Below are 12,897 nucleotides of genomic sequence, written 5' to 3' on the forward strand. Positions count from 1 at the left end.
AACCGCTGTAAAAAAGAACAGAGAAAAAGGAACAACAGTTAAGGCCAGGAACCAATGTCCCATGCATTCATGATCCCCTGAGGCAGTGCATATAGATAGGTTTTTGAACATCAATCTCATCATTCATAAGTAAGAAGAAGCCCCATGAAGCATTACTGCAGCCTGCCCATCAACCAGCAACTTAGTTTGCTCAGAAAAAAAAGCATTCTCCTATATTGAAACAATGCCAAAGCAGCAATTAAGCAGCTTCATTCATTGCTACAGCTTGCTCTGAATTCAGCCACCATGTGTGAGGAACATGCGTGAAAGAAATAAAAGAATATGTCTCTTCACAACACTAATCGAAGCTGATTTTAATGACAGCCTGGATGCTCCCATTTGCCTCTAGGATCTGTACTACTCCGTGCAGCCATAATTTAAGATATTTGTCTTTGTGAGCCTGCTGATGAAAGCAGAAGACAGCTTACTTTAAAGTTAAGCAGAAAATAAAAAAGAAAACATGGTATAGCACATGCTTTACATGTGCTATATGCAGGAGCGATAACAAAGATGAGCCACCATGCCATGAGCGGACGGGCGGAAGGTGTGTGTCAACAGTAGTATATAGTCATGGACAAAAGTTTGCGCGATGTGGATTCGTGGGTAAAAAATTATTTCCACATTGCTTCACTAGTCAGTCGGCGGGTATTTTTAAAATGGTAAGATGGAGAACAATGTGGCCTCGTGCTCCAATGCTTTTCGTTGACTTGCTTTGCATGACTGAACTGAAATACATTTTTTTATTTCCGCAAACACACATCCCACAAACTTTTGTCCACGACTGTTCATTACAAGCTACCATGATAAAAAGAACTGAAGAAAAAACACTTAGCTCCCAAACCGCATGGCATAGTTTTCAGTTTGTTTTTTTTTAACTTCCCATCCTTGGAGTATTTTTCGTTTCTTGGCTCACATCACCTGTAAAAGGTGTGCACCAGAAAAAGAAGTCTGGACGGAGCCTTGTGTCGACCCGCCTATATCAGCTGGGCAGGGCCAATGAGAAGGCTCGCCCAGATTCCCCGCTCTAAATCAGAGGTGGAGGTGCGCGCACCTCCACCTCTTAGCCGCGGCTAAGCGCGTTCAGTGATAAGAACGACACATCACTGAACGCGCTTAGCCGCGGCTAAGCGCGTTCAGTGATGTGTCGTTCTTATCGGTTACGAGCAGCAATTTTAGTGCGCTAGCACTATGGTCGCACACAACTCGTCTGCAGTAAAACTTCGCCCACATTCAGAACTGCTGGACAGAATTCCTCTATGCAAAAAGTAGACCAGTTGTTACAATTTTTCTTGTTACCTAACCAAGGAGCTAGTAAAAAGACTAAATTAAGAGCCCCAGATTTTTGATGTCTCTGGCTTTTTGATACAGTCAAACGTCAAAAAGCTGATTTTGCTCACTAACCAATCACAACCAACTTGTTACCAACTGCTTTTTTTTTTTTGTAGCGATAGCTACATTACGGTAGCATTTCGAGCCTTCAGCGTGGCGGCGCGCCGCCCTGTGGCTGTGCCGCCACGCTGTCACGTGGTTGGTCACGTGGTGCGGAGCAGCTGCTGGCGGCGCGGCACCGTGGCTGATCACGTGGTTGGTCACGTGACCAAGTTCCACTCGGCCAGCTGTAGCTATCGCGTCACTCCAAGTTTAACCGAAAGCTACACCATCGCCAATTTTTTTTTTTTAAGCTGTATCCTAGGTCACTAGAGAAAAACTACAGAGAATGTTTACTACATTCGAATCAGTGCGAAAGCACGGATTTTTGCTACGTAGACGACGACGATGATCGGGCAGCATCACGGGATGGAGCGCTCGCGCTAGGCGAGCAGACAACGCGAATTGACAACGGACGATTCTTCTTGGAGTTGGTACCCATCTGATTAGTGCTCACGCACTAAAACCCATTATATGTCTTGGTGAACCTGCCAGCTGCCGCCTGCCACGGTTTGCAGATGAAAGTAGAGAGCGGGAAGACCCCCTCTCTATTTTCATAGGAGAGGGAAAAGCAAGTGGGAGATTGAAGATAGGCGGCGCGTTGCGGGTGACAAACCCAAAAGAATTTGGCCTATGGCAGATGATTGATAAGTCGTCGGCCTTGAATTGGTAGCCAATGTGTAGACGCTTTACAGCGCCGTATCATGGGGGCTGCCATCTTTGGTCACGTGAGCACGCCGCCATTGCACGCCTCCTGACTGCTCCGAGCGCGCCTCGTCGCGACGGCTGCCGCGTCTGATGGTTCGGTTCCAACAGGCTGTGTTTCGGCTGATACGGTTGTAAAATAGTGGGAAGGAGACAGTATGGTTTGGCCAAAGATTCGAAGGACACGTGAGAACTCTAATTTGATCTCTTGTGGCCTTGAAAACGGTGTCCGGTTTCATAGCCAGCCGATGGATGGATTTCCTGATACTTGTCTTTGCGTCCGCAGAAGGCTTTGCTGAATGTTTTTTTATTGTTATTATCTTAAACGGCAAGGTTTAATGCTTCTGCGGCAGCGCAGGTCGTTGTAGTATTCTGTACATGCACGCAGACACCGCTCTAAAACGCTCGCATGCACATATCGTACGCATTTGTTTGCAGCCTGTTAACGGTGCTTAGGAAACCGAAAATATTTTCTATTGGTTTGTTAAGCACACAATGGTGACAAAAATAAATAGACACACAAATGTTAACTACCATGTATAGCAGTACCATTCATCAAGCAGCCTTCACAATCTGGCGCGCAATCGTTTCGAAGGATTCCGCGATATAATCGTTATAACGCGCACAGCAACGCATTCACACTACACGAAGTTCATAATTATGTCAGTCTCACATATGAAATTGCGGTACGCTCCACTCTCGATATGCGGACATGAAAATGCTCGAGGTCTCGTTGGTGGTAAGTAATCAGCTTCTCTCTGAGCGCTGGCCTGGGGGTAACTTTTAGTGGCTGTCTCGCATGGACCGCGAGGAAGTGGCAATCATCCAGCCCAGCAGCCGTAACGCAAATGCTGTATTCCGAATCTGGTCCACGAAAAGCGCTCTACTTGGAGCGAAATTCAAGAGTAGCACCAAGACGGCATACAATACACGGACGGTAAGCGTTGTCCGTTCGTACGGCTGTGCAGCGCACGATCTACAGTAGCGGCATGTAGGAGCATAAGTCGTCCTTCTTTTCCGTACCTGATCTGGCCTCCGGCGCTGCTGTTACTACAATTGCCGAACACCTTAACTTACGAGCAATGGGGCCTCACTACACACGTAGGCGCAACTGCACAGCAACTGAAAGCACGAAGGGACGGTTTCGGTGGCGGAACACTTTGATGATGAAGCAATGTTGCGCACTTACCCTCGCAGATTTTCCAAGATCGTAACCTTTCTTTCTATATTGGCCATCTAGCACTGGCGGACGTGTTTGTCGCGTTCGCCCGTTCGGAAATGATGCATGGCAAACGGGCGCGAACAGGGGCAGTACTTCCTTGTGCAGTTCGGTTCCGTGAGGCTCGCAAACGATCGCATCCTGCACCTTTAACTCTCTGTCGCAATTCTTGCAATCCACAATAAAGCACGCATTTCCTCTGCCTTTCCCCATCTTCGCAGAAAGAACACTTCGGCAGCCACCCGCGATATTTCCATTACTGCATCGAGGCGTACACTCCGGCGACTTACGAGGTCCGTAATGGCGCCGTGTTCCGAGCGCGTCTGTGGCGCCATCTGGTCTCAAACGGAAGAACTGCGCGCTGTAAACGGTCTGTACGATCGACCGACTAAGCGTCGTGCAGCGGCTGGCAACTGCTGTACGTGTCGGTCAATGGTTGGCAAAAGGCAAACAACAAATCACTGGCAAACGCCTGGCAATAGTTGGCCGCCGGCGTGAAGGCGAGCAAGCAAAGGCCGACATCGGGCCACCGCTGGCCAGCAACTACTTCGGGTAAATTTTGGGACAATTGAAGCACAACCGCAGGTCAAAATGCTACATGTTATGTCTTGATCGTACGTGTAACAGCCCGCAGAACTTTTTTTTTTTTTTCAAATATACGGCAGTGTGACCTTCATGAAACGAGCGTGTCGAACAGTCGTGCGGCTTGAGAAAATCACCTCTCATTTTGTACGCATAATGTTTGCTCAGCAAATGTGGCAGCGTGGTTAAGGTTTTAGTGCGCTTGCACTTATAGTGGCCATTCGCCGCATTTAGCCGTTGTGTGTTTGTCTGAAGCCGGCCGCCGCTCTAGCCTGCGCGACGAGTGCGCGCTCCTGATGAAGCACCGAGCTGAGCAGATCTGTCTCCCACTGCTCCTTCGTTCTGCGTGTTGTGATGTCCGGGGGTTTCGGCACCTTACGTCCCCATGTAATGCGGTCAGAGGAAAGCTTTGTACACTGTTTACAAAATACAAAAAAATAATCAAGTTGGCACCACTCACCCACCGAGTGGTGCGCAGGTGAGCATGAGTAGCCTGCCCAATGTGTCGGGAAGCAGCTCAATTAATCGTGAGAGACTGCTTGCGATGAGCAACCTGGATCGCAACCCAACCCAACCCAAGCAACCCAAGTCCCTCCGCTGGCAGCACCTGCCATAGGGCAGTAGCGTATCCCTTGACTGCTGCACCACTGTGCCAGGAGGACTCCCAGGGGTCCATGAATGGAGAGAATGACAAATTCCGCGTGTATGGGCGTTAACCCATTATCGCTATCCGAACAACTGCCATCCGTGAACGCCGAGTCTGAATACCGGAACCAAAGTGAAAACCGAACTGCCAGCTCACCTAATTCGCATTTGGCCTAACTACGCAATTCACCATCATTTTTTTTTTCTAAGAGAAGATACCTGCAACATGGGCCGCTCATTTATATTTCTCGTTTGTGTCACCACACAATCACAACTGAATGAAATGATATGAAAAAGGCTGAAACTGCGTTTGCGCTAGCTGCCGCTTACACTGCAAAACCGCCATATGTAACCTATGCAAAGGGTCTATACAAATGTACTAGCGTACCTACGTTGGATTTAACGAAGTAAATCGGCCGTTAATTTTTGTAAAAATTAATTATAAACTATAGGCTCCACGCAGAGCTTTTAAATTTGACTCGAATACTGACAAAGGCCGCTTCTACAGATTTGCTGCATTGGAGTGTGACTGTCAAAATCATTTCACGGACCCTTTAATTGTTATCGCGTGCGCTACAACAAAAACTTAATATACTTCAGGAACTTTCGACCTGTTTTCATCACGTCACGTCGGCACTGCAAGGCCGCCATCACAAAGTCTGTGCCAAATGACGCTCCTTGCAGCAAATACCATACTCCAGAATGGGCCCGCTGTATGCTTGCAAAACGTGGCACACGCCATGTGTGTGAAATTTCGCCCGCGCGCCTTTTCTTTCCCGGTGCCTCACTGAAGGCCGCACACTGAGACCGATCAATACATACTGTCTGGTGAGCGAATCCATGGTAGTGCGCTGCGTCATTGCGGTATGTCACTTGCAGTAACCCGACGGTTCATGACTAATGATTTGCGAATGATCATTCGCATTTGCGAAAAGCGCTTATATGGGTACATTACAACGCTTGTAATTATATGAAGATGCTCTCGTACGATCACCCTCCCTTGCCGCCATTACTGTACGTATATCACTGTTTTCCCAGCCTCCTCGGGCGGTTATGCTCGTGTAACCCTTAGATTCATACAACAGAGAAGCAATATTCCGTTACTTCGAATCGAAATTCGATTTGCCGAGTAGAAGCGGTATAGAAAGCGAGCATTGCGAAACCCACGGGAGGCCAAGCTTCGATATTTTTAAAAGCAAGAAAGTCGCTCTTCCATGCAACAAAAACGTGGCTGGATCCGCGAAGCTGTTCCCTATGACGGTTTCAGCCGTGTACTTTCTGTATGTCGCATAACACACCGCAATGAACAAGAAACAGGACCCAAATTGTCCGTTTGGTCGCAGCCCGAGCTCACGGACCGAGTATACTCTCTTGATGTTTGAGTCACGAAGCGAGTTGCATTATGCATGAGGTCGCAGTTCGTACATCCGTCCGTCCTCAGAAATGGCTGACCTCTCAGCGATATATACGTCACGGGACTCATCGAATGGCTGCGCAGCACGCGAATGCTAGCTAACATTGTATACAAACCTACAGCAGCCGGGCAAAAAAGAAATATATAATTATAAACAACGTCAGATTTCAACACCTTTGTGAGTTCCAGGAATGCTGAATATTGCCAGATTTTTTTTCTTAGCGAACGTTGCGAGGCGCAAAAGCTTGTCATATCAATAACAGCAGCTGTCCATTTAAAAAAAAAAACTTTAGAGGGAACAGGAATGAATATATCAAGAACTGGAGAACAAAAAAAAAAATCGTGCCGCACCCGCGCAGCTGCAACGGCGCTACTAGCTGGACCAGTACAACGGCGCAAGACATGCAGCTCGTAGAAAAAGAAAAAAAGAGCGAGCAAGGAAGATAGAGGAAGAGAGGGAGCCAAGGCGAGAAGCCCAGACAGAGAGAAGAAGAAAGAAGGGGTTAGGGAGAAAGATGAGCTAGACGAGCTGTTGCCAAGGTTACCGCCGTCTGGCCCAGACGCAGCAGAGGGAGTAGGGCTGCGCGACTCCAGTCACAACGACGCGGCGGCGAGACGCCAGACAAATACGCCCACTTTTTCTCCCTCTACTGCGCCCTCTCTCCATCTCTCTTCCTCCGATATCGCCCTCTTCCTCTCACAGTCCTCCTCCTCGCACCCTTTTACCGATGTCCTCTCTTCTCTAGCGACTACCCTCGCATAACCTTCTTTCTTTCACACACTGTCTGCACCGCTCTCCCATCTCTTTCGGAATCTCTCCACTCTCGCTCAGTTCTCTTCTCTTTCCGAATTCCTTTCCGCGTTTCCTTCCTCCACTTCATTTCGATCAAACCGCACAACCCTCTAGACACGCTAAACTTTCTCACTCTCCTCCTCGCGCACGCTCTCCCCACTTCCATCCCCACTCTTTCCCTCGCGCGCGTCCTCCTCTTTCCGCACCGAGGCGCTTCCGTTTCTGCCAGCCGCCGCTGCCGCAGAAGCCGCGCCACGCGGGGCGGCGGACTGAAGCAAAATGGCTAGCGGCACCGACGAAAACCTTCATGTGGGCCGACAACTTCAATGACGACCATTCAACGCTAACGACTCGCTCGATAATCCTCACTCAGCGACATTTTGCCTAGTGCTTTCGCGTTTCTTGTGTCTCCGCATCTTCTTTTTTGCGTCGTCTTGCCCTGGAAAGGCTTGTACACGAAGCTGCCATAGCGCTTTTTTTTTCCCACAGCGACCCTTAGCATATGGCCGATGCCACCTCGTGACTTGAGGGAAAGGGAAGCCATCTTCTCGCATCTAGTAGCAACGTTTATCAGCGCACTGCCGTGCACTGCTGATTCGGCCAGTTGATATCGGTGCGCTGCTATTCGCGGGATGAGTAGGGCAGTGATCACGTGACTTCAATTTTCAGTGACAACTCTGACTAGAGCTACAGGCTGGGAACGACCACGACGTGGTTTGTTATCGTTTCTGTCCGCAGAACATCCTCCCCCCCAAGCAAGAAGTTTTACAAGGAAAACCATGCCAAACACCATTTTCCGGCCAAACAAGTCGAAGAAATATATGGCCCAGATGAGACCCGCCCCCCAAACTGCGTCACCCACTCGGCCCCAACGCCGGCGCGCGGGATTTCCCCGAGGGACTGACCATGACTGGCCGCGGTCATGGTAGCTGCATGACGTCTGAAAGTCTAACCAACAGTCATCTCTAAACCGACATGCGGAGACACGCGATACGGAGGACAGCGAGTTTCAAAAAGTCGCTGAAAAGGGCTCATCAATTTTTGCATGCGATTGTGGGTTCTCTGCTGGGTGCAGAAGTGTATTATTTGACTCATGTGTTCACGGCAACGCAAAGTAGTGTTTGAGCGAGTTTATGTACGTTCCTCAAAAGATGTTTCAAGATTGCCATAGTAGAGCACACAGAATCTCCAGTTTGGATAACAGAAACGGTGCGTCGGCAGGCATAAAGTACCGCGGTACTGCCACACCGGACACGCAAGAGCAGGTTCTCGGAAGCTGCGGAGTAACAGCGGCGGGACATAAGCCGCGTTTACATGAACGCGACAGCAGCGCATCGTATTGCCTTTCTGGCGTATCGCACTTCTGCAAACATGGAAAATGCTCCAGGAAAGCGCGTCCTGCTAATCCTCCAGGCGGGGATAGATCCAGAAAGGCAAGTCGACTTTAATGGCGAATGGAAACAGGTTTGGAGGCGCCCCTCCTCCTCCCTGCGCAGGCTATACAATAGCCCCTCAGCCAGATACGAAAGCAGACTGCACTCAAGATGGGGGAAGCTGGATCCCTCCCTCGCGTGCACTGTCGAGGGACCATCCTCCCGACAGACTTGATGTGGTACATATAAACAAAGCCTGGATTTTCTGCGCGAGCGGCGCGAACTTGATTACTTTTTTTGTTTTATAAATAGCTAGTGTACAAAGCTTTCCTTTGTCCTTTCCTATGACCACATTACATGGGGATGTAAGGGCCCGAAACGCCCGTACGTCACAAACACAGACCGAAGGAGCAATGGAGGCTTCTCTGCTCAACTCGGAGCTTCATCAGCAGCGCGCGCACTCGTTTTACAGGCTAGAGCGGCGGCCAAGGCCAGTGGAGTCTTGAAATGAAGACACCACCCATTGTATACTTCTCCTCGAGTCTTTTATCTTCCTTGTCAGTAAAAGTTCTCTACTACTACTATTTGTCCTTTCTTGCTGTCGCTCCCCTGTATACTTCTTCTCGCTATGCTCTTCCTTTCTCTTTCACCTTCACCGGCTGCAGATTTTTTTTTTTTAATAAACCGCCACCATGTAAACAGTGGCGTGTCGGCTCCGGGAGATACGTTGGGAATACGATGCGACACTGTCGTGTTCCTGTAAACGCGCCTATTGACAAGACAAGAGCTTGTCCCGCCGCTATTGCGCCGTGCCCCTGGAGTGAATGTACAGTACTCACGGATTGAAATAGGACATTCGGAGCGCTAGCCTTGCAGTGCCACGCAGGCATGTGGTAAACCACAGGCCGGCTGATTGGCTACTGGAAGGAACAATTCTGCTTTGTAGATGTTCTCCCTCTCACGCCATACCACAATGCACCACCTTGGTTCCATGAGCGTCTACGGGCGGCGCTCCATGAAGCGACGGCCACGCGCTCCGAATGTCCTATTTCAATCCGTGAGTACTGTACATTAACTCGCCCAAATTCCAGCTTTTCTCGGATGCCTTGCAAACGGGCAAAGATGTAACGACGTTCAAACAGCGACGACTGTTCGCGCGCGATTTCCAGACACGTCTAGAGGGTCTCCTCTCCCTCGGCTGAGCGTAAAAAGGGGGCGAGAAGGAGAGATCAATCTCTGTGCTGCAGCGCGTTCTGCGAAAGGCGCCGCAGCCGGGCAAATCAATGCATCGAGGTTGCCTGGCACGCAGCTGGCCTGCGGCTCCTCGGAGAACGATCGCGCTTTCTCTCTCTCCCTCTCTCTCTTTCTCTCTCTCTCTTCACGCTCTTTCTCCCTCTACCGACGCTAAACATTCTCTGCGCGACGAGTTTCGAGTTGTGCGTAAATATAACCGCAGCGCGGCGTCTTTTGCCGCCGAAGAAGTAAAAACAAAATAGAGGCCGCGAGGTGGGAGAGGCGTTCATTAGAAGTGAGTTCTCTCGCCTGGCCAAATGCAATAAGAATGACACTTTCTCTCTCTGTATTTCTCGCAGTGCTGTTTGTGCGTTAGCAGTGAAATACACATCTGATGCGCCCTGCGACATTGCAGTCGGAACACCCGTGCAGATTAATGACTCCTGGTAACTGCACTATTAGCCGCGGGTGCAAAAAATAAAGGTGGGAGGGGGGCATAAAGTAATAAACTTCCAATGGCACTTCCAACGAGTGTACAGGTACGAACAATATGAACGAAAACACTTAGCACCAACACTATTTTTAATTATGCAGCGTAGTTAAAATGCAGTAGATAGATGGGTTGCGCATATGGGACACTCACAAGAAAGAAGGCGGTACAGGCGCAAACTAAGAACTGGGGTTTATTCAAGGAAGCAGGCATTTTATACAGACACAAAGGGGTATCGAAAGCGGATAGGTGTAGTTTTGAAAAAAAAAAACGCGTTTACGTCATCGTGTTTTCGAGGAAACTTGCTTCCTCTGTATTATAAACCCTGAATTGACGTGCCACTGAGGAATTCCTTTATTTTTGATACAACACGCTTCTAGAAGTTCCCGTGCTTTTTCATTATTGCACTTGCGCAGAATCTTGACTTGTTTAAGCCGAGGCGTGCATTTGCGTGCTAGGCAAGCGACGCTGCTCCATGGTTTTCAATTGACCTTTCATGCTCACGAGTGTGTGCATTGATGCCTACGCACCGTTTCTATCGCAGCCACCCGTAGGGATAGTGCGACCCATGCTGTTTGCGCTTCCCGAACAACCTGTCGCGCAGCTGGCACGACGCTCCTCTGAATTTGCCCGAGCTTAGCCGAGTAACTCGGGTAAGCTAAGGTGGTAAACTCATGTCGCCAGGCAACGGCACAAGATCGTGCGTACGGTGACAAGATTCTAGGTCGATGGTGGTGAGCGTGAGTGCTTTCGCAATAAATGCAGCATTCTTCAAAGCATGGCATTACTTCCGCTGCTTTCCTCTCCTTTTTTTTTTATGGGCTTTAACGATACTTTAGCGTACGCAAGAGCCACGCACGCTCGACTCGGGATATAGAGCAAGTAACGAAAGTCCTGTGCCTGCGCACTGGCGCCCGATGCACCTAACCGATAGGGTCAGTCTATTCTAGAAGTCTATAGCGTTTGGCACATGTGCACTACGAATCGTGCTTTTTTTTTTTTTAGCGTACACAACATTCAGCCGCTTAAGAGCTCGCCTGCACTCATCGCAGCTTTGATAGTGCTGCAAGGAACTACATCGATTGAGCATAGTCGCAGAAGTGGATGAAACGACGTCCATTGAGAGCTCCCAAAGAACTGCGCATGCGCGCATGCCCACGCAACCGCCTCTGGGAGAACAGTGCAATCTCGTTCTGAAGCGCCGCGCTTTCGCCATGCGGCCACTCCAGGGGTTTAATTGTAGGCGCGACAGATGCGCGTGGCAGATATGGATACTGCCGCGTGTTTTTCTTTTTCTTTTCCTCAGACCACTCAACGCTCATTTCTCCCTTCCCATTTCCCCTCGCAAGCCACTTTCGCCACCGTGACGTCACGGCGGGGAACGCACAAGGCGGACCCTGTCTCAACCACAATGCACGCGTGCGCGGCGGGATTGCACAACCCACGGCGGCAGCGCTGCCGAGATGCAGTGTGTGGTGGCGAAACCGCCCTGCATATCGGCTATCCACGATGTGGTTTCAATACTCGCAGCTGTTGCTTTTCAACGCCGGCGCTTGTGTCAAAGGAAAAAAAACACTAAGAAACAAGGGCAGCGCGAGTGATATCACGAACGACGAACTTGTTTCCGAAGCCACTTGGGGGCGTTTTTTCCCCTTTTTTTCATTTTTCCTGAAGACTGTAACCCTATTTCGACTAAAGCATATCTGCACGCTTTGCACCTATGACGGCCTCTTCTTCATGAGGGAGAAACTTGGAAGCTTACGAAAAGGCTTGCAACTGCGGACAAAGCAGCAAGTTATGGAACAGAAAAGCATAGCAGGTGCGCACTTATTGAAAAGAAGGAAGCGCAAAACACGGACGAAGGACGGAGTAGGGGACACAAAAACACGTTCACGAGCGCTAGACGGATTTTCTAGACGGATACCGACGCTGGCTGCGCACGCGCAGTGGACCCACTAGGCCCCGCCCCTTATACAGCGCGCGCGATTATCAACCGGTAATCCGGTATACGTCTACGCTACATTCGGTCGGATACAACACGAGAACGAAGCGGCCAATACCCTTCAAAGGAGGCCCTCCACCAATGGCGTAGACCGATTCTCGTGACGTCGTGGTTAATTCCCTTACGCCTGCTAACGTGACATCGCGTGGGGTGGCAATGAAAGGGGATTAACCCCGGATGAACCGCATTAACGCGAGGTGATGAAAATCTGTCGACGCCATTGGCTGGAGGGCCTCCTATGAGGGGCATCTGCCACTTCGTTCTTGAGTTGTAACTCGGTATAGTAGGTCCATGGTATGCTAAGTCTTAACGTTAAGACACATGAAGCGAGCACGGAGGGTCAGAAGTGAGACGCGAGATAATTAATGCAAATGGATTATTTTTCCAGAACTCAATGTTTGCGAATTCGGCTAAAGCCACTATTAAGTAGTATTTCATGAACACTGAATTTCGCGAAGCAGGAGTGACAGACCCCTTAGTTCTCTCCTTGTCCCGAGGTCTGCAAGCTTTCGACGCCGCAAGGACAGGTTCATCGCTCATGCTACATTGTGTCCCATTTTCGCGGAGCCCATCTCAGCGGAAACTCAGCGGAAAAAAAAAAAAACACGCTCATGGCGTTGTTCCTTGAACGGGATAATTTTTTGGTGTTGAATCAAACTCCTGCGGAATTTCACAACTTCAGCCAGGACCACTGAATTCGTTCTCTTTATAAGCTCTCCTTGTGTGAATTATAGCACATCGAGCAGCGGGTGACGTAGATCAATTGCCCCTTGGAAATTACTCGTTGGGAAAACAATCCGCCGACAAGAAGTTGCTCCTCGCGCTTTTAACTGTATTTTCAATCTTTTTTCTTGCCCCACCATAATTTTTGTATTTGCACAGAGGGAACATCGTGCATGCTGACCACGAATACTTTTTTTTTTTTGCCGGCATTTTGCTCAAATTATTCGCGGCCCTATTTGTCGCAAGCTGCA

This window comes from Amblyomma americanum, chromosome 6 (genome assembly GCF_052857255.1).
Source record: "Amblyomma americanum isolate KBUSLIRL-KWMA chromosome 6, ASM5285725v1, whole genome shotgun sequence".
Lineage (NCBI taxonomy): Eukaryota > Metazoa > Arthropoda > Arachnida > Ixodida > Ixodidae > Amblyomma > Amblyomma americanum.